Source organism: Lipotes vexillifer, unplaced genomic scaffold (genome assembly GCF_000442215.2).
Source record: "Lipotes vexillifer unplaced genomic scaffold, Lipotes_vexillifer_v1.1 scaffold254, whole genome shotgun sequence".
NCBI lineage: Eukaryota > Metazoa > Chordata > Mammalia > Artiodactyla > Lipotidae > Lipotes > Lipotes vexillifer.
The window spans coordinates 430,322-451,239 of NW_006778042.1; positions in this window are offsets into that span (position 1 = coordinate 430,322).

Here is a 20,918-nt window from a genome sequence, read left to right on the forward strand (position 1 = left end):
AAAAACCCTGTAAATATTTTACAAATGACTTTTAAATTTCTCTCAATAATATCTAATAGTTTTGAAAGTCACCATAAGACAAAAGCGAGGGACATCTCATTTTGACAAGACAGCACTTGGTCTACATTAGGTTTTTTTGTTTTCCTCCTGTCTGTCTGCTGCCAATTAAAACATAGAATTACAGATTTAAGCTTAATTTAAAACAACGCACAAAGCTATAAATAAATGCTCTCAACATTAAAGAGAGGTCTGATAACTCTTTGGCCTGTATTTTTTGGTTTATCCCCTACCAGCTGGACTAGAGAATGAAAAATCAGAGTAACAACGACAAAACATCTTTGAGAGATTATTATACCTCATTTAAATGGAACTACTTTTCCCTTTTCCACATTCTTGGACCATTTGAAGTCAGAGGTGTTCTCTGACTCCAGGAAGATACTGTATAGCAGTAGCATGAAGTATCCCTATTTTTATTCAAGCACCTCCCTCTCTAAACTATCATCCTCTTACCACTTTAGGGCCTTGTGGTGCCTCCCTAAATCTTACGCATTCTTTACTCAAAGTCTGTCTGGGTCCACTTGCTTTCTACTTGTTCCAGTCCACGGTATGCTTTTCTCTTTTTCTACTCTGTTCCTATCTTTTGTCACAAATCATTTGGTACTCGGCATATACTTCCTGAAGCACACTGTACCTTCTTAGCGTCTTTCTCCTGAATCCATAGGCTGAGCCTAAGGATAAAGCTTGGTGGGAGGAGCATGCGACAGCACTGTCCATGGTCCTGAATCATCGTTCTAGGCTAAGGGATTTTTTTTCTTAACCCTACATCTGGTGATTCCTGTCCATATTCTCTCAGGGATTTTTAATTTGGCACAGTGGTGGTGTCACTAAAAAAGAAAGGCAAAAAGATATTGGGTCTGAAAGATAGAGGAATGGACAGAGATAGAGGTCTAAAGTCATTGACTGGAGAGAATAAGTCACATGGGTTTCACACAATCTTAAAACAATTGCAGCAGATACCAGCTTGGGAATGAAGGAGGGATGTAACATAGCTGACGTTGCCAGTGAAGAAGGAGTGGAAAAAATGCGTGCACCATGTGATATAAATCCGTGCAACTGTTGAAATGAACAAACACACTGATGCTTGTAGGCGAGGCCAGTTTGCATCATGTGAATGCAGTATCACTTGTGTCATACCAAACTGCCATAGGTTTGTTTGTCTCTATTTTTCTCTCTTGATTTAAAAAGTCACTTGGCACTGTGGCAGAACAAAGGTAAGTGTAACTTACCTTTCGTATTTGATAAACCTTTTTCGGTTCTAGCACTTCTGTAACAGTTAATTCCACCACCATCAACCCCCAGTTGATGGTGGTAAGCAGAGAACTTGCTCCCTGAAATCTCTGTGTAAGTTCCTCAGTTAAAGTATAACCTCCGCGAGGACAAACACCGTATACTAAACATTTTTTGACAACTCAACATGCCTAAGTAGAGTGCCTAGTACAAATTAAGGGCTCAGTAATATTCTTTGAATCGATAAAAGAACCACAATGCCCTCTACAGAGACAGCACTCAATAAAGGCATGTGAAATGAGCAATTGTGCCATTTGTTTTAACACTTTCATCCTCTCCCTAGTCCCTTTTAAAGTCCAATCCTCTTTCTCTTGGTCCTCCAGATCCCAACAAACCTCCCTCTGCTTCAGTCACTACCTTCGCTGCGCTGGGGCCCTGCCCTTCTCCTGCCACGCGCCCTCTCGGGCTCTCCCTTTCATCCTGTCCTGCTCTGCAACCCTCGTCCCCTTCTCCCCCAGGACCTCTCCCGCACTGGGTGTCTGTCCCTGGTCCTCGGGCGGCTCACCGCGTCCCCCGCCCCGGGGTAACGCGGTTGTCATGGACACGGCACCTGCGCCCTTCGGCAGTGCCCCTTCGCCACCGTCCCCTCCCTCCACCTGCGGCGCGGCCCGGCTCGCTTCCCCAGCTCCTCCCCGCCCCACCGGCGCTCCCCAGGCCGTGCGCGCAGGTGGCCCCCACCCCGTGCCTTCTCCAGCCCCGCGGAGCGCGGAGCCGCTGGAGCCGGGAGGCCGCGAGGGCGCGCGAGAGAGCAAGCGGCCGCGCCTGCGCACTGGCCTCTTCCCCTAGCGGCGATCTGGGCCGCTGCCGCTCGCGCTTAGGCAGGACGAGGGGCGGGCGGGGGGAGGGGGGGGCGGCTTAGCTTCCAGCCCCGAGTGAGGCGGAGACCCGGACTGGCGGGCGGAGCAGGAGGCAGCGCACCTCGGCCAGAGGCGGCTGCAGCAGCTGCTGCCCTCTTCGCCGCCGCCGCCTCTCCAGTCCCTTCTGTGATTACCCCTCCAGTTGCTGGGAACGGGCGAGAAAGAGGAGGAGGGCGAGAAACTCCCACCGACCCACAGAGGTGAGTCCCGGGCAGAGCATTCTCCATCCTTGCCTGCCTCCCTCCCTCCCTATCTCCCTCCCATCCTCTCCATCCTCCCCTCCCTCCCAGCTCCCCAACCCTCCCGCCCTCATCCTTCCCAACATCCCTCTCTCCTCTCCCCTCCTTTCTCCCTTCCAGCCTTTCTTTCATCCCTTTCTTCCTCTCTCCCAGCCCCACTTCCTTCCCACCCTTTCATTCTTCCCTGTCTTCCTTGCAGCCACTCGCCCTAGAGCGCAGCTCTGCCTCCCTTTTCGTTTGATCCCATCTCTTTTTTTCCCCTTTCTTCACCTCTTTCACGGTGGGAGATCCCTTGCCTGGCACAACTGTCCGGATTCAGGGGCTTCCACAAAATTGGGTACATATACTGAGAGACACATTCTTGCACAGTGGATGCCCTGTGGATTTCAATGTTATTTGGGTTAAGAGTCAAGTTGGATAGAGTACTGGGGACTGGAAGGCGAAGAGGGTCGGTCGAGGAGGAATCTATGGATTTTTGCTGTATTAGGGTGGGGGTGGGGAGGGTTGTCACTTAGACATGTTGCCAACAACCCCCCACTCCCCTCTGTAGCAGTTTATTTTTTCTTCTGGGAATTACATATTCCCAGTGTGTGTCTCACTAATTTAAAATCCAGCTTTCCCGGCTTTGATTGTCTCTGTGTGAGAAGCCACAAGGAGGGAAGAGGAGAGAGAAAGAGAACAAGAGAGGAAGAGGGGAGGGGAGAGGGAGGGTGGTGACAGTGAATGCTTGTATCCTTTTCCCCTAGGCCTCTTTGGGTTGATATTTTCAAACCACCCACCTAATATTTGCCTTGGAATTGAACCCTTGTGTCCTTGGTTCTGTCACTATCTATACTTCAGAGGCAGGAACTCTCTAAACTTTAATGTGTGTGCACCACAGCATTATTTGTGGGATGTTTTGGTCAGCATACAAAACACTAGGGTAGATTGATTTGGGAAAACAGGGAGCAGAAGAGTGGAAGAGATGCACTTTCGTTCATCATGAGTTAACTTCTAAAGGAGGACAATGGACAGTTTGGAGTAATGAGGTTATACTCCACAGGCTTAGAAATATACCATTTTGATAGCATTAGCTGCATTATACCTTTAGCAGATATCCTTACCCTTTTTCATCTATGTTACAAAAATTGTGAAGATGTTGGAAACATACTGTGTGATTTTGTCTGTGTTTACACCAGTGGAAAAGTTAAATTAGCTCTGGGACCATCATTAACAATTTAAAATTTCAGTTGGTTTTGCACCACTTGTTTTCACCAAATGATATATTTTACTTTGCTTTCTTTAGCTTACACTCGGACGCCTTCTATTACATATATTAGTAGTGATTTGGCAGTGTTCCTTTTTGCAAGCATTGTTGCTGAAAAGTTTATTCATACATAGCGGGACAGCCCTGTCTCAGAATTTTTAGTGTATTCATCATTTCAGAAAGGTCCAACAAACAGTATAACTCAGAAATGGAATATTTAGGAGCCTGTATTTTGTTCTATCTATACTCTCTTTAAAAAATAAAAAATATAAAAACCCCTTAATATCTATAAATAGCTATGTTTTATGCTTAATGAGTGTCTGGGGAGGGACTGAAATTAATGGTGGATTCAGTGAAGCTGCCAGTAAGAAACTATGCTGTGGAGCAAATTACTGATTTTTTTTTTCTTTTCATTTAAGTTATTATATGCCAGTAGTGCAATATGCACTTTCACATTTTATGGGAATGTAAAGTAGGAGTTGAGATGAAGTGAATTACCTTCCAAAGTGATTGAGTGCTGATTTGATGAAAAGCTGACACAGTTAATCATCTGCATCAGTTTTGGGGAAATGTGTGATATTAGGAATGATGGATCTACCCCCTGCCCCAACTCCCCTTGATAGGAATGCAATTCCATAAATGGCTTGGCTGACTGAAGCCATATAACTTGGTCGAATTGTCAGTGTTACCAACATTCTAATGCAGAATTGCCATCAACCTTGTCCATATTTGAGTGGTTACGTTACTTAATAGCAGACACAGTTGTAGGTAGGGGTGTTCTGTTGTTGTTGTTGTTGTTGTTCATTTCCCTGGAATGCCATGAAGCTAGTGAAAGACTTTATTAGTAATTATATATGAATACAATAAGTTAGTTTTATCCTAATGTACTTTCACGTGACTTTTCCCCTTCCAGCATCTCTCCTATTCTTTCTTTGTGGAGCTTCATGGTTGTGAATGTGGGGAAGAGGCAGCCCCTCAGTCAGCCCTGCTTTTTCTTGATTGCAGTTTTGCTATACAGAGTGATGTGGGTGTATGCCTCTGTTTTTAACACTGTGCTTACTATGGAAACAAAGATACTGTTTATTTGTCTACTTTGTAAACATTCATCTACTTAGTGAAAACAAAATTTATGAGGTTATTAACAAATGGAAAACATTTGTTTACAGCAAGATTTTGAGAGAGAGTTGAGTTAAAGTGAATAAAATATGAAACAGAGGAACTGGGGTCTTCAAAAAGCAGCCTGCTACTCTGATCATTATTCAGTTTACAGATAAAGACCAACTTCCTCTGAAGAATTTAATTTCTGGAGGTTTCTGCCTTTGGTTCACTGGACTGTTAAGAATGTATGGTACAGACAAAGACCCAGTACAACATCTTGTGGACCCTGTAGGAAATATTCTGGAACATTCTCTGTGCCTTTCTCAGAGTTCTAAAAACCTGCTCAACCCTCAGCTAAGTATATGCACTATTCAAAAGATGCCAAAGACACTCTCTTTAACCTTAGCTTACAGCCTAGTTGAGGAGAACAGGCATTTGTGTGAGGTCATATTTCACAGTGGCAAAGAACAAGATCTTTGGAGAGAGCTTTCAATTTTAGCGCATGCTCTACTTAAGTAGTAGAGTGTTGTGCCCTTTCGTAGTGTTTAAGTCTCTCTCCTCATTTACAAAATGGGAATTATGGTAGACCCCGATTCTTAGGATTGCTTTAAGGGTTAATTAAATGTGTTAAACACAGTACTTGGAATAAACAAAGTGTGTCTTAAGCATTATTATAACTAGGAGAAATGGCTTAAAAGCAATCCAAGACAATATATGATTATTTACTGGAAAGAAATGAAAAGCAAGTAGTTAGAGGGATTCTGAAGAGAACAGTTGTTTATGTAGCCAGAGAAAAATTATATTCAGGAGTAGCACTGGGGCTTGGACAGAGATTCCTGGGAAGGATTTCATGCAGGGTGGGTACCACAGCTGGAACAAAAGCAGAGAGGAGAGAAGCACTGTGTGTTTGGGAAGACTAATTACTTGAATATTAGGGAGTGTATTAAACGGTATTAAACATATACAGTCAGAGTAATTACACTATCACTTGGGACCAGACAACTTGTTGTATTCTGGGATCCATTTTATCACAGAATGTGCAGCTACCCAGAGGACCTGTTTTAGTTCTTTGTCTCACGCAAAGCCCCACACCAAGACGCAGAATTCAAGGTCTGTGTCACAATGAGGACCCGGAGTATTCTTTCTCTTTTCTTTAAACTTCAAGGCAGAGAGAAAGTTGAGCTTTCTAGACAATGATTATCACGTCTCTCTTGTTTTGCCTTAACCCACGAATATTCCAGAATATATACTTGGAGAATAGTAACCATGATTATTTTATTTTGTCATACATAAAGCTGGTAATTGTAAGGGTAATTGTATTTCCAGGAACTTTATTTTTACTTCGTTGTTGACTTTTCCTTGTTACCACAGGCCCTTTTTTCTCTTCCTTTTTTTGGTGTTCAAGATTATTAACGATTCCAAATGGGTTATGCCCTTTCAAGTGTTTACTGGGAGACTAGGGTATGATGACAGCAGAGGGTCTGTCTGGGATTGTACACTGAGCAAGTTAAATATCTGCTCAGTGTGGGGTGATAGTTGCTCATTGGCTACGTCTGTTGACACACCTTTATTTTTGGCTGGTAATTATTAACTATTTTGAAATATATATCCCTGAAACATGTATCCAAAAGCATAAATGATTTGAATTATTTTATCAAAAAAGGATTTTCAGAAAATTTTACCTGCAAGTTACAAGTTTCAGTGTTTATAGTGCTCATGTTTAATTCATTTTTAGTAGATATAATTTCATTCCTTTCTCCAAAATAGTAAAATACTCATAATTATTTTTTTGTAGTTCTAATATATACAAAATTAGTCTCATGAATATTATGTTAAGATATATAGCTAAAAACATGAATGTATTTCCAAAAGCTAGAAGTTTAACACCATAGACTGTAGCATTTTTATTTTCCATTTTGGAAGTTTTCTTAATATTCTGATTTTTAAAGATGCAGCGGATCTAAATAAAACATTTTCAAATGTATCACGTCTAGTCAGTTTCATGTTAAAGCACCAGTGATTTTTGACAAACTACTTTCAGATGTTTTAATTTTCCTCATAAGGGAATTTTTATCTTGGAGATGAATTCTAACTCAACCACAAATACGCATTCTACAACTCTTTGAGATCATTACTTGTAACGCATTATAAAAAAGTGATAGTCTGACCTTATAAAGCTTAATTTTATAGGGCTTTTATTCCTTCTTATTTGAAGGCCATACCTGTGTATACAACTCAGACTGTTATCTTTCAGATGTGAAGACAGTGTGCATTAATGGGAGTGAAAAAGAAGCAACTGTGTTCTAAGTTAAGGTGGTGACCTTAACTTATAGAGAACAGGGAACTGTGGAGTAAGGATGAGATAAAATTAATTAATTTTGTTTCATCTATTGAGCTGAAAAATTTATAACTGCCTGTTCAATTAATAGGACACTTTTAATATGCTCATATGTGTAAATTGGGCTCATATTGTTCATTACGTACCTGCAGTAAATCCAATATCTTTCTTTTTATGGCGCCTTGATGTTTCACAGCTGAAGTCATGAACTCTTAATGGGGGCATGCCAGTTCTCCCACAGCCTACTCAGAAACCACAACCACTCCCTAAAAGACCAGAGGATTGACGTTCCTGTACCAGAGCAAGTGGGCTCGTTGCCCAATGAGCAACAGAAAGACCAATGCTGAGGCCTTGGTCTTTTACAGAGAAAAAAGGCTTTATTGCAGGGTGGCCAAGCAAGGAGACAGGAGGCAAAGCACAGATCTGTCTCTCCATCAGCTTTTGAGTGGGGTATTTAGTTTGGAAGTAGGAAGCAAGAGGGTAAGAGAGCTCAGAAATGAGGGATGAAAAGTAAGTGTAGATTTCATGTAAGTTTCAGTAGTTCTCTGCCCAGCAGTTTCAGCTGGCCTTTATGCCTCTTGACCCAGGGAGCCGGTTTTCTTATGTAACATGGGGTCGGCCTGTGACATCCAAAGCTCCCTGTCAGTAATTTTAGTCCCTCAGTGTGCCTGTGGGAGGGGCCGTCAGCAAATAGTTTCCAAATCTGCAGTTTCCCTGGTACATTGCAGAGCAATCTTGGTGTATTCCAGTGTATCATTTTGTTTCTATCTTCCTTCTACCTTATGGGCCTTGAACTTTAAGATAAAGGGTATGGTTCATTCCCATCTGATTATTTTTTTTAAGATTTATTTATTTATTTATTTTATTTATTTTTGGCTGCATCAGGTCTTCGTTGTGGCACACAGGATCTCTGTTGAGGCATTCAGGATCTTTCGTTGAGGTGCACGAGCTCTTCGTTGTGGTGCCCGGGGGCTTCTCTCTAGTTGTGGGGTGTGGGTTTTCTCTTCTATAGTTGTGGTGTGCAGGCTCCAGGGTGCGTGGGCTCTGTAGTTTGCCGCACGCAGGTTCTAGCTGAGGCATGCGAGCTCAGTAGTTGTGGCACGTGGGCTTAGTTGCCCTGCAGCATGTGGGATCTTAGTTCCCTGACCAGGGATGGAACCCGCGTCCCCCTGCATTGGAAGGCGGATTCTTTACCACTGGACCACTAGAGAAGTCCCCATTCCCATCTGATTTTAACTGTGGTTAGACAACAGTTTGGTGAGAATCCCGTCTTCCAACTTTATCTTAAATTTGTAGGGCCTGAGACAGTTGTTAAACATCATTGATGCATCTTTTAGTGAGGAGGTAGATTTCTTACTGTGTCCTTAACTACCTCAGAAAGAGCTAATTGCCCTCAACTATTTCTAAGAAAGGGTGTCCCACAATTCTGGAGGGTTTACCAGTTGTGCTCAATATTTTTCTTCAGGCATTGATATCTGCCAGAGTAATTTCACAAGATGCGCTTGCTTTTTCCCTCTAAAATGCAGAAATGTCATAAAGAAATATATACAGAATTCACTGGGAAAAAATGTCTGCATCTAAATTTATCCCTCTGTTTACTTATGCTTTCTATGTATTTTTAAAATCATATTACCTAACATGAATTCATTCAACAGGCATTTTTAAATGTCTGCTCCATGCACAGCATTGGGCTAGAGAGTATAATTTCATAGCAAAACTGAATCAGGAATCAGGACACCTGGGTTTTTCCTCCAGATTTTTAACCAGCTAACTAATTATATGACTAAACAAGCCTCAAACCTTCCAAGGCTTATTTATTTAATCTGTATTTTAAGTGAGTTAGACCAGATGATATAGTGTCTTCTAGTTATAAAATTCTATAATTCCATATGTGAGTTTCCCTTAAAATATCAAGGCATAATGATTTATTTCTTACTGTGCCCCTCCCCCACTTTTTTTTTTTTGAAACACAAACTGTTGCTACTCAAGAAAACTCTTTACCTTCAGTGTCATATGCTTTCCCTTTCCCAAGAAAACTTCAGATTTAGCTTCACGGTGTCTCTGGGCCAAGGAAGAACAAAGAAATCTGTCCCTTTCTTAACCTCTCCCTCCTTCCCTCTCTTTCCTTTTTAAAATTCCTTCCTGGACTGGAGATACAAGTCAGTTGCTACCTCTAGATAGGGACCAGTTCAGTAGATGTGTGGCTTGTTGGAGTAATGCCACTGTCTTTGAAACGCTATATGGCATTAATGAGTTTAGAATTAGGTAATATTTATTTAAGTATTTACATATACTCTAAGATTAATGTTTTTGCCTCAGGCACAAGCAAAGTCTTATCCCCTAAATCCTATCTCATAGGACTGTGTGGTCACCTGTCTTTCAACCAGTCCAGCTCCAAATTCCCATTAAAATTTTTTATGATCAAATTTGTTGAGGTATGTTTTACATATAATAAAGTACATCCATTTTAAATACTGTTGTGTGTTGATAAATATACCTATGTAACAACCACTGCAATCGAGATGTAGAATATTTACATTGCTCTAAAAAATGCCCTTCCACTTGATCTACTTTCTGTCTCTATAGATTAGTTTTTCCTGTTCCAAAAGTGAATATAGATTGAATCATAGAATATGTACCCATTTTTGTCTCCTTCTCTCATTGAGTATAAATGTATTTGAGATTTGTCTATGGTTTAGAGAATATAAACTTCTACAAGAAATTATAGGAGAAACTCTTTGTGAATTGGGGTTAGGTAAAGATGTCTTAGATAGGGCCCGAAAAGCACTAATCATAAAGTTAAAAGATAAACTAGGCTTTATCAAAATTTTTAAAAAAAGCTTTTGTTCTTCAAAAGACTCAAGACTTGCTAGATCTATGTATCTTTATTTCTATCTCTCTGTATCTGAAAATGGACTAATTGTATATAGAACTCTCACATCTCAATAAAACAAACAATCCAACCAAAAAAATGAACAGAATATCTGAAGAAATATTTCATAAAAAAGAGATACCAGTGACCAGTAAGCACATGAAAAGATAATTAAGTCTATAAGTCACCCAAATAATGAAATTTAAAAGCCACAATATGTTACCACTGTACAAACACTAGAATGGCTAAATTTAACAAGACTGACAATATCAAGTTTTGGAGAGGATGTGAAGCAAGTGAAGCCCTCTTGCTGGTGGGAATGTAACACTTTGGGAAACATTTTTCTCTTAATGTTAAAAATACTCTTAATGTATAACCCCGAAATTCCACTCCCAGGTGAAATGAAAACACGCACAAAGGCATTTACATGAAAATTAATAGCAGTTTTTCTCATAATAGCTTGAAACTAAAAAAACCCAAATACCCGACAAATCCCCATCTTAAAGTTACTTTTTTGAAGTAGAAAACAAAGCTGCTGATGTATTTTATTTAGAAATATGCCCTTATCTGTAACCTGGCAGCAGAGGAAAGGGAAAGCATTCAAAAAGATTTGTAAAAGTGCCAAGAAATGCAGAGGATGGGTGGCTCCAGGTATTAGACCTTGGTCAGTATCCCCTCTGCCCTTCTCTCTGATCCCTCTGTGTCTAGACCTCATCCTCAGCATTGGTGTCTTGGCTGCTGCAGTGCTGAGCACACCATCATGCAGCAGTGGTAGCTCTTCCAGAAAAAACGAGGAAACTTTTGCCACAAGTTCTCCCTCACCTCTGATCTCACTGGCCAGCACTGGATCCCCAATCCAGTCAACAGTAAGGCGAAAAGGAGTACCATACATGATAGATTTAGACTAATGAGGAATCCACCTGCTGGGGCCGGGATGAGGTCCGCTTTCCCTGAAGCTCCTGGCTTTGTGGAGGAGGTTAAGGGGATGGCTGAGCTAAATGGCAGTTTAGTTAAGAAAAAGGGAAATGAATGTTGGGTCAGCAAGCAGCAGTGTTTGTTACGGTTTTAGAGGCCTGCCATGATGTTGTCAGTCTTGTGGGAAAGAGGTTGAAGCAGAAAACTAGGATTGTAGTCACAGCTTGTTATTGTGGGAATGCATACAGAAACAGGTGACAGAGGTACCTTAGGAAAAGAGGAAGGGAAACATGTAGATCCTAGCACACAGCATGAACCGGGGGAGGGGGGGAGTCTAGATCCACGGGGATCATTCAAAGTGGGCAAGCATACACATAGTGACAAGCAGAGCTAGGCATACTGGGGCCCATGGAGTTGGGACAGGAGGCAAAAGTCAGTGCGGGCAGTAGTCTGGAATCCAGGCAGGCAAACTCGATTGCAGTTTGCCCATCTGTGAAATCAGGACCTCAGGCAAGAAGATTTTCATGTTTTGCTTGTTAAGGCAGAAGCTAAAACAGTAATTATTTTCTGTTTTTTTTAAAGGTGTCAACCACTTTAGATTCTGTGTCAAGGAGAGGAGCCATACCTTTGCTTTTTCTAATATTTCCCTGTTATAATCCTGGGCCCCCATTAGTTTCTTAATAAATACTAGCTGATTGAATTAAGTCTCCAAACCCATTCTGTCTTTGAACAAATCAGACAGTTTTTTTTTTTTTTTATTTGCGATACGCGGGCCTCTCACTGTTGAGGGAGCGCAGGCTCCGGACGCGCAGGCTCAGTGGCCACAGCTCACGGGCCCAGCTGCTCCGAGGCATGTGGGATCTTCCCGGACCGGGGCACGAACCCGTGTCCCCTGCATCGGCAGGCAGACCCTCAACCACTGCGCCACCAGGGAAGCCCCAGACAGGTTTTCTGGTTAAACAAATGTTGCAGTCATTCATCAGATACTTTCTTATAAATTATTCAAATTGCTGTTTTGGGGGACACAGCCCTGGATCCATATATGAGTAAGATATAGTACTTGACCCTGTGAGTTGACAATCTAGTAGAGGTGCAAAGTACCTGAATGGTTTAATATCAGAGTATGATACAAAGTGTATTACAGTGTGGTACTGACTTCTCAGGGACATGGATCAAAAGTCCAGGCAGCCCCAAACTGGAAACATTTTCTCACGAAGGATGGGAGAGAGATGGAGGAGGGGCTGACCTTGTATTAGTACTTGTAAATTCAGTCCTGCCTTGGTCTGGGAACTGGGACAGGGCTGAGCCAGCAGGAAGATGGGATCAGTGAGCACAGCAGTGGGAGAGGTGCAGTCACATCCAAGATAACTGAAGCTGGGATGCTGATAACTGCTCAGTAGGCAGCTGAAAAGTGGGACTGCAGTGAAGGTGATAGGCTGGGAGTAGAGAAATATTTTGGCATTTTCTGTATAAAAGTATCTCAAGAATGCAATAACAGAAGATATACTGTTTCAGAAAGAACATGTTTTGTCCTTGACACTTCAACAATACATGCCCATTGTAGAACATCTAGAAAGCAACCAGAAAAAGAAACTTGAAAATAAAAATTACCGCAGTCCATCTATCCAGTGAACATTTGGCGAATTTTGAGCTTTTTTCCCCTTTGAGTATATCTGAATTTGTCACGTAGAGGTCTTTTTAAAGCAAAGCTGAGATATAATTTTATGTCCTATTTTTTTAAACTAAACATATCTAAGCATTTACTGAGATAATAAAAAAATCTTCCTTTATGTTAATTTCTGTGTAATATTACATTGATTGGAATTTAAGTTTCTAGTTTTTGGCTGTCTACAGAGATGAAATGTTTGCATTGATCTGCCTTCAGATATGGGCTGAGGTTGACTTTAGGGGCACCATGAGAGTGCCTCAAAGATATAGATGGTCAATGTGTATATATGTATATAATATTTTAAATATATATAATATTTACTTAAATGGTAACATGGTATTGTATACCTCATTTTTATTATTGTATTTATTTATTTATTTGTTTGTTTATTTTTGGCTGTGTTGGGTCTTCGTTTCTATGCAAGGGCTTTCTCTAGTTGCGGTGAGTGGGGGCCACTCTTCATCGCGGTGCGCAGGCCTCTCACTGTCGCGGCCTCTCTTGTTGGGGAGCATAGGCTCCAGACGCCCAGGCTCAGTAGTGTGGCTCATGGGCCTGTTGCTCCGCGGCATGTGGGACCTTCCAGACCAGGGCTCGAACCTGTTACCCCTGCATTGGCAGGCAGATTCTCAACCACTGTGCCACCAGGGAAGCCCTGTATACCTCATTTTTATTTCACATACAGCTTAGCTGGTAACATGAGTTATCACCATTATATTTTCACTGCTGCCTATTATTTTATAGTGTGATTATACCATGCTTTATTTAATCCTTGTCTTTTCATAGACATTTAGTTAGTTCCTGCTATTTTGCTATTTCAAACAATGTTGTGGTGAACATCCTTACATTGGTTTCTTGCCCACATGTATTACTATATTTTTTGAAAGGTAGATTGATCACTGTAGTTTTGGGTCATGAGATACGTGCATCTTAGATTTTAGTAGTTGATGCCTAATTACTCTTCAAAATGGTAGTACTAATTCATATTCCATCAGCAGCTATGAATGTGCATATGTCCTTACTCTTTTACTAATACTTGATAATTTTAAACTTGGAAAAGTTTACCACTGAATAGGTAAGAATGGTATATCTTTGTCATAGAGGTTGTTTCTCTGATTTCTAGAAAGGTTGATTATCTTTTCATTTGATTTTTTGGCCTTATGGCCAAGTTTTGCCTCTGCTGTCATGAGTGTGTTCACATCTCTGCCCCTGTTTTTCTAGTGGATTATTTATCTTATTTTGCTTTATAGGACTTATTCTCTGGGTATAAACATTTTGTTGTTATACTATTTTAACTATTATAGAGTATGCTGTGATATCCAGTAAGTGATGGTTTTTCTTTTTCCAAATTCCCTTATCTATTTTTGTACCATTTCTTCAGAAGGATATGATAACCAGGTTATCAAATTCATTAATAACACCTTTGGTATTTTAACGGGTATGGTATTTAATTTAAGATGATTTGAGGGAGGGATAACAACTTTCTAACGCGTAGTCTTTCCATTGCCATGTCTCTCCATTTATTAAGGCCATTTTTTGTGCCCTTCAGTATTATGAATTTTCTTCCTAGTAAAAGTCTTTCTCGTTTCATCTTGAGTTTATTACCATCTTTTTAAAAAAATATTTATTTATTTGGCTGTGCCAGGTCTTAGTTGCAGCATGAGAGATCTTCATTGCGGCATGCGGGATCTTTAGTTGCAGCATGCAGGCTCTTAGTTGTGGCATGCGGAATCTAGTTCCCTGTCCAGGGATGGAACCTGTGCGCCCTGCGTTGGGAGCACGGAGTCTTAACCACTGGACCACCAGGGGAGTCCCTTGGGTTTATTACCATCTTGTTTGTAGTTTCTATTGCTGTTGGGAAAAGGTTTACTTTTCTTTTACATTTCTTAAAAGGGTATTGCTGATGTAGAAATTATTCCTTTTGATTTTTATATTTGGATTTAAACCCAGTCACCTTGTTGAAATACTTTATTCAAAAATTTTTTTCTTTATCTTGTGTTTTTCTTACCAGTTTGTATGACCTCTTTATATGGTATAACAATTCATGGTTCAAATAATATGTATATGAAAATAATAATATAATGCTCATTTTTTCTTTTAGTTTTTTTCTAATTTTAAATAAAATATTTTTTCTTCTGTTAGATTTAGTATGAATGAGTCATTCTTCATACGTGAAACACATTATACTATAGTCTAAACACACCTTTTAGCTTTTAAAATTATTCTCAATATTTGTTTCTTCCATAGTAACCCAAGTATATTATTATATTTATACCAATATCAGTATGTTTTGAGCCTTTATCTACATGCGGTGTATACACGGATTCATGTACTCACTTCCAAATATTCACTTAGTGCTTTTCTTGGCCTTTATGAACATTTTTGTGTGTAACCCTTCAAAGGCATGGGCTTTGTCTTCTCTAGATCTTGGACTGAGTTGATTGAACAGTGTTCTGATGACAGTCATAACATGCTTATGATAATGCTCATGATATCAATAAACTCTAAAAGTTTATCTAAATGACTTTATTATTTGACTATTTGATACCTTAAATATTATTTTGTCATCACTTTCCTATTGAAGCTGTTGTGTTACATACCATCTCCATCCTACAGGCAGCACTGTGTTTTTAGAAATGCATAAACACTAAGACAGTGGCCAGTTCAGCACTACTAAGAAGCTTTGGAAGTCTCTAGTTCTGGCCTAAAATTTAATTTTTTGGCACTAGATCTTCTTTTTTCAAACCTGAGGGGAAGCTTAACTTTGGTTTTATTTTCATGATCTTCTTTTACCATGAAAAATTATTATTTTGAATGGAAACGCTTCCCTGATTCTGCAAATTGAGAATATGGTCAAATTGCCTTGCATTATAATTATTCATCTGGTCTAGGCCTTATGCATACATATCAGTATTGATTTATCGTTAATAAACCCATCACCTTAAAATCCTATGATCCACACTAAGATACTGTAAATAGATAGATGATATAAATTTAATATTGAAAACTGATTTTTCTCTGTAGAATATTGAATATAGATGTGAAATTAGTAACAAGTAGCAAGTAATGATTCATAGAATTGTAAGATATTTGTGTTAACGCTGAATCTCTAGTTCTCAGAAATGTGGTTAACTTTATAATAGTTCTGTTTTTCCTAAAGAATTAATACAAATAAGTGTAAGTTACAACGTGATTGATATCATAAGTTTGAGTAAAGATATCAATGAGCAGCGTATACCTGTTTTCTGTTCCAGCTTGCTTGAATAATTTGAGATAGATCTGTTTATCTGAGGAAATTTTCTTGATGCCTGGCTGCCTGTGGAAAGAATTTTGTTGCCATTGCTGTTATGAATAGCTGATCTCTTAAATCCAGATATATTACATTTTATTTTTGCTTGTCCTAACTTACAGAATTGTTTTTAACAAAAACAAGTTAATATACAAAAATACTCCTTTTTGTACTCAATATTTTGTACTTAAAATATTTCATATCAAAATTATAAATATGTGATATCATTAAAAGTTTTATTACAGTGTTAACTTTCAACAGATTTCATTTCTATTCTTATTGTAATTATGAAACAAATCGAACTGTTACTATTTTGCCTTTCATTCAAGAAACTGTAAATATCTAGTACTATAAAAATATCAAACACTTGTATGCTGAAAATTCCCCCCCAATATTGAAAGAAATTGAAGGAGACCTAGATAAATGGAGACATCCATGTTCACGGATGGGAAGACTTAATATTGTTAAGGTGGTAGTATTTCCCCAATTAATATAAGGAGTCAATGCTATTGCTTTCAAGATCCCAGCTGCCTTTTTTCTGAAATTGACAAACAGTCCTAAAATTCATACGAAACAGGAATAGCCAAAGATGGTTTTTAAAAAGAAGAACAAAATTTGAGGATTCAGGGTATTTCCCTGGCGGTCCAGTGGTTAAGACTTCGCCTTCCAATGCAGTGGGTGTGGGTTCGATCTCTGGTCGTCAGGGAGCTAAGATCCCACATGCCTCACGGCCAAAAAACGGAAACATAAAAACAGAAGCAAAGATTGTAACAAATTCAATAAAGACTTAAAAAAAATTTTGAGGATTCACACTTTTCAGTTTCAAAACTTACTATAAAACTATTATAGGGGCTTTCCTGGTGGCGCAGTGGTTGAGAGTCCGCCTACCGATGCAGGGGACACGGGTTCGTGCCCCGGTCCAGGAAGATTCCACATGCCGCGGAGCGGCTGGGCCCGTGAGCCATGGCCGCTGAGCCTGCGCGTCCAGAGCCTGTACTCCGCAACGGGAGAGGCCACAACGGTGAGAGGCCCGCATACCGCAAAAAAAAAAACAGAAAAAACTATTATACAATAATCAAGACTGAGTGGTGCTGGTGTAAGTATAGACATATAGATCCATGGAGTAGAACTGAGCAGCTATAAAAAACCCATACTTTTATAGCCAACTTATTTTTCAACAAGTGTGACACAGACAGTGCAATTGGAAGAAAAGTAGTCTTTTCAACAAATGGTTTTGTGACAACTGAATGTTTACAAGCAAAAGGATGAATTTGGACCCAATCTCACCTCATATAGAAAAAGTAACTTAAAATGCATCATAGACCTAAATGTAAGAGCTACTTATAAAACTCTCAGAAGAAAAGTTGGTGTAAATCTTGATGACCTTGGGTCAAACAATGGATTCTTAGATATGACACAAAAGAGAAAAAACAGATAAATTGGACTTCATCAAAATTAAAAACTTTTGTGTATCAAAAGGAACCTTCAAGAAAGTAAAAAGACAGCCCACAGAATGGGAGAAAATGTTTATGATCATATATATGATGAGAGTGTAGTATCTAAAATATGTAAAGAATTATTACAATTTAATAATAAAAAGACAAATTCCTAGTTTTTCTTGGGAGAAGTATTCGAATAGATATTTCTCCAAAGAATATATACAAATGGCAAATAAGCACATGAAAAGATGCTCAGCATCATTAATTATTAGGTAAATGCAAATCTAAAACACAATGAGATAGCTATAAATACCCACTAATCTGGTTCTAATAAAAAAGAGGGACCTATCAAATGTTGGTGAGGATGTGGATAAATTGGAATCCTCATAGATTGCTGGTGGAACTGTAAAATGGCGCAGCCTCCTTGGGTAAGTTTGGTACTTACTCAAAGAGTTGCCTATGACCCAACAATTCTACTCCTAGGAATATACCCAAGAGAAATGAAAACATCAATCCACACAAAGCCCTGTACACCAACATTCATAGCAATGTTATTTGTTGTAGCTAAAAAGTTGGACAAAGTGATGGCCATCAGTTGAAGAATGGACAAACAATGTGGTATAGCCATACATTGGGGTAATATTCAGTCATAAATAGGAATAAGTACTAATACATGTGAAAACATGAATAACCTTGAAAACATTATGTTAAATGAAAGAAGCCAGGCACAAAACTTCACATATTGTATGGTTCCATTTAAATAAAATGTCCGGAATAGACAAATTTATAGGAACAGAAAATAGGATAGTGGTTACCAGGGTTGGGGAAAGGAGGAGTGGTGAGTCAATACTAACGGGTATGAGTTTTCTTTTTGGGGTGATGAAAGTTCTGGAATTAGGTAGTGGTGATGGTCACACCTACTGGTTGTGCATATAGTAAAAAAATAATCACTGAATTGTACACTTTAAAATGGCAAACATTATGGCATGTGAATTATATCTCAATAAAAAAACGTAAGGCTAGTGAGCCAAAGAATTATTTGTGGTTTTATTTTTGTCCATTTGGAAAGTAGAAATTACTCGTCATAATTTTAAATCATATATTGTTCACAAGAGATGAACTGAAAGCTAATACACATTATAGAGTAGACTTTTACTGTGTTCCTGTTATCATGAAAAGGAATATTTTGCTTTGAAAATGATATTTAACTGTTGTACTACATCTAGCTGAAAAAATTTTTAACTTGTCTTTCTTAGATAAGGTACCCTATTTAGAATACCAAGATGCATTAGGCATGGTTTCTACTCTTAGGACATCTGATGGTATAGTAGGAAAGGCAGACCTTAAACAAATAACTAAAGAATATGATAGAGAGTAGAGATATAGACAAGGGTTCTAGATAGCAATAATGAAGGGGTATTTAAGGTCAAACAAAAGCAGAAAAAGGTCTAGAAGATTCACATTTGAATGCGAACTTGAAAAACGTAGAGATTTCTCATAAAGAAAAATCAGGAAATAGCATTCCAGGCTAAGGAGAAAGCATGAAAGTAGGATTATAAATTTAGGGACCAGCAAATAATACAGTTGCCATGGTGCTTAGGGGAGGGCAGGTGTATGGGGTGGCAGGAAGGATGGAGGAAATTGCACTGATTGCATAGGACTCAGAGGACTTGGGAACCATCTAGATGTGAGAGACAGAGGTCAAAGGCAAAGACAAGGGTAACTGATTTTTATCATTTGTCCTCCTGGTGTAAAAGATAGTTTGGGAGTAAGCTGATGTTTGGTTTGGGTGATGTTAAATTTGAAGAGCTTAAAAGACACAAGTTTTCAGTCGACACTTATGAATAAGGTCTGGACTTCTGAGTTGTTTGTATTCAAATTAGAAACTTTGGAGCAAAGATGAAGGTGGCAGTTAAAACCATGGAAGTAGATGAAGTGTCCCAGAGGTTGTCTGAAGTGCTATAAGAAATATGGGATCCTGATTTCCCAAGAACACCAATCACTTAAGAGAAAAACAAAGAATGAAAAACATTTAATGAGAAAGTGAGAAAATATATCAGGGTATTTACCATTGAAGTCAAGGAAATCAGCAAAGTGAAAACAAAACAAAACAAAACATGGCAGAGAGAGAACTGTTACTCTCACTTTGAACACTTGGTTTAGATTTTTACCCAGAACATACAGAGGCAAAGAAAGGCAGATTGTAAAATAAAATCTTGCATTTGTTCATTGCTTCCACCCATGAGGTCTCTGGGTTTTGAGAGCCGGTGGGAGGAAGGAGGGTAAGAGATGGCACAGTCAGCTGGGAGGCTCTTCTGTGGCCAGAGCTTTAGGATTTCAGAAGTAATGAAGCCTGGTCTTAGGGGCCCCCGGAGCTCAGCTGATGATGAGAAGAGGCAGTGAGACGTGGCTAGATCAGCAGCCAAATGATGACCATGACCAACACATTGTCTGCTTAGAAAGCTGCCTGTGGTGTTAGATTTGGTTTCTCTTCATCCTGATTTCTGATATTTAAGCTGGCAGAATTTTCCTTCTAGTTACATTCTTTACTACTACACTCACTAATCGATTATTGGCACGGGTAAGGTTTTAACTGTCACTCTTGTGTGTGGTTTGTGCAAAATATGCTTTCAGTAGGAGGGAAAAGCTGTATCTCTTGTTAACAGTGTGCCTGTGTCTCCAGCAAAAATAAAGGTGTTTTTCTAATAGTGCCCCTATAATTAGCAGAAATAGTTTATCAGTAAAGAGGAAACATGTCTCCATATATCTGGCCCCTGCCAAATTGTTTTCACACTATTGTTCTGTGCACAGGCAGAGGGATCGTGATTTTATTGTGGGAGTGGGTGGAGGTGAGCTCACCATTAATTGGTTTTCCTCACCTTTTTCTCGGATGAGAAGAAAGAGTTTCCCAAGTATGCATTTTTTTCCAGGGGCGAAAGGCGATCACCAAATGCTGTCCAGAGATCAGGGAGGGTCAAGACTAAAGAGAGACCGCTCTATTTGTTCAATAAGAAGCTGATATCATGATGCTCTTCGCCAAAGTAGTTTCAGGAAAATGATCAGCTCAGAAATCTGAAATAGGAGTGATTAAAAAGATGGAGACTGAAAATTGTGTGTTTCCAAAGTTGTCTGGTAGAGTTGGATGCTGAAAGGCAAGGGAAGGGGTAGTAGAAAGGGAAAGTTTAGTTTAGTTTGCTTCATTTACAATGGAGCAGCTTGAGCCTGGGCGTGGGGAGTTCACTGGCAAATTAGGTAGTAGGTAGAAAGCAGTGAGTTTTAGAATGCTACCACTTTTTAAAATTTTGTGCTTCATCTCCGCAATTTCTCTTATTTCTACCTGATTGCAAAGCCCAAATTAGACAAAACTCGGTGGAGGGGTGGAAAGAAGATGCCAGTTATGCCTTGCTTTGGATGACGGATAAATTGCTGAAGTCCAGTTTTGTAATTATCATTACCTTTTGTAAATCCTAACTATAAGGGAAGTTATGATTTAAAGAAATCCCTTTTTTAAAGTTAATGCCACGACTTGTTTTTATTTGTTAGTAAACAGGTATTTTCATATAGTTTGTTCAAGGAGAAGAATTAATGACTTACATATGCGTTTTGTTCCAT